We start from the raw sequence: 2,500 nt of genomic DNA on the forward strand, positions 1-2,500 counted from the left end.
GTTCACACAAATGAAAATTTGTCCATATATATTCCTATGAGGATGGGGCGGGGGGAATCTGCCAATTCCCCTTGCTACTTTTAAACAAAATACTTTTTTATCATCTGGTTCTATGGAGTGTTACCTAAGAGATGGCCTTTATAGTTAATATTATTACACTAAATGTTTAAATCTATATGTGTGCACACACATGCGTGTGTGTGTGTATTAATGATACTGAATTGTTCTTAGAAATGTCATTTCTATAGGGACTGGATAGGTTTTCATACTGCTTTCAACCCCCACCCGCCCAGTCCTCTTTAATGGCATTGTAAATTAGGCCAACTTTCCCTCAAATTATGTATGGAACCAAATTCTGTGAGGTGCTGAGTGTCTTGTCTGGATTGCTGAGGTGCTTGTGAGACCTATTGCTGTCACTTGCTAAGGCACAGAACTGCATCCTTAATTCATAATCAGGTATCTTAATACAACCATCTTCTGGATTTGATCACAGAAGAAAAGCAAGTCTTGCTGAAGTAAATATATTAAAATCAAGATTTATAAAAAAAAAATATTTATACAGTTGTTGCTACATCATTCCAGTATGGGCCTCTATTACTCACAAATGAGTATGGTGGTAGTTTGTCTTGTTTTAATACTAGCTTTTAGTACTAATATTAACTAGCAGATATTATTACTGATATTATTACTATTTATTGTAATAATAACTAGTATATGGGAAAGTAAAATAGTTTCGCTTTGAAACCTGAAAAGCCATTTAAGAGTTTTGTTTCTGTACAGTTTCACATGCCAGCAGCTCTCTGTATTATACAGCTGTACGAAAAATACTTAAGAAGCATTTTGAGAGTTCTTTGTGGTCTTAAAATATATATATATAATTCTTAATATTGTCATTATAGACTTTAAAAGTATATTTCATCATACCTTCATTGTTATGGTACCATTTAAAACCCTTACCTACTTGCATAATGTGCCCATTTTAATAAGTTAAAAAGATATAACCTCGGCACTACACAGCAGAATAATATGTTACCTACTCATTTCTCAAAGCAGCAGCCTTAGATAGTCTAGCCAATTTGTCCATATAGTCATAGCTTCCAGTAGGTAGCATTTGCAAAGACCTCAGAGAATAACAATTGGAAATGAAAATATCCAGTTGAGCACGAATATTAGGCAGGTTCTGAGGGGACAGGCTTAAGGTTGACAATTTTTTGCTTCAAAATTGTGATTAGATTTTAGATATGGAAGCATGCAAGGCAAAGCCCTACGTCCACTTAATGGGACTCATGAGGCGTTTTATGGTAGGTATCTGTACCACAGGCTTTAAATACAGCCTGAATCTGAAATATAAATTGTCCTCCAGAATATGTTGATGTGGAATATAAAGCACTAGTGAACATTGAGTGTATATTCTTTAGGTTGTGTGTGTGCGCGTGCGCATCTACAACTTACACTTTCTATGAACTGTGCTCTCTAAAATGTGAATTGAAGAGTAACATGAGCAATTTCATTGGTGCCCTTGAAATATTGTCCAATATTGGAAGAAAAATTAGTCCAGGATACAACGTCCAAGCATACAAGAAATATGTGTGTGTGTGTTGTGTTATATATGATTCTAACTCTGTTGTTGTTGTTGTTAAAGTTTACTGTGAGACTTCACTGTTATGTATTTCACTGTTGCTCAGTGTCTTGTGCAGGCAGAATAGGCGACTAGATAGAATGGGCAAACTGCTACTCTTTTAAATACCATTTTTCTCCTGAATTAGCAGTGCATTCCCAAACAGATTAACATTGTTCTAAGCCCTCTGACTTGAATGGGCTTAGAAAGGTATAACTCTGTTTAGGATTGTACTGGAAGACTTTTGCTGGTGGTGATGCTAAGACTTTGATACAGTTTAATGTAACAGTAGTTTGCAGATTGATAGTACTAAAATGACACTGAAATGCTTCATGAAGTAGGAACAGTCATTTAGTAGGTTCAATAATTGGATAAATGATCAAACTAATCAGTCTTCTGGAAGGTATCATGTGTTTTTAAAATGTTACTGTTCTTTTTAAAATTTAGATATTTGTACTTGTATATGTCTGGAAAGTTTGACTTAAATTTGGCAGTTATTTCTCAACAGTGTATCGAGACGAGACATTGACAGTATTCTATAACATATTGCGATATATACATGTGATAAATGGGTTGGGTATAGTCACAGGGCATCAAGACAGGTCTAAAGATGTATGACTAGAGTATAAGCAACTTTTGATTCCCGTGTAGATATTTGTCAGGCTATACATATAGTAAAAGTGATGCCACATGCTCAAAATCTGGAATATTTGAATAAATCCTGCCAGGTTGGATGTTGTCTGCTTCTTTTAATTTTGTATTGCTGTAACCAGATAGACAGCAAAAAATCATGCTTTAAGTTTTCTAATCTGTTAAATCTATTTTCTGATCTATTAAAATTATAGTTAAGAAGCAGTATGTAAATACCTTCACATCATATTT

At 34.4% G+C, this 2,500-nt stretch overlaps 1 protein-coding gene across 1 annotated transcript in view; it reads left to right on the forward strand.

The window, feature by feature from the left end:
* The window catches only part of FOXP2 (forkhead box P2), a 316,762-nt gene that overhangs the window by 710 nt on the left and 313,552 nt on the right, over positions 1 to 2,500 (forward strand). The gene's annotated exons all lie outside the window — the stretch shown is intronic.

This window comes from Eublepharis macularius, chromosome 9 (assembly GCF_028583425.1).
Source record: "Eublepharis macularius isolate TG4126 chromosome 9, MPM_Emac_v1.0, whole genome shotgun sequence".
Classification (NCBI taxonomy): Eukaryota; Metazoa; Chordata; class Lepidosauria; order Squamata; family Eublepharidae; genus Eublepharis; species Eublepharis macularius.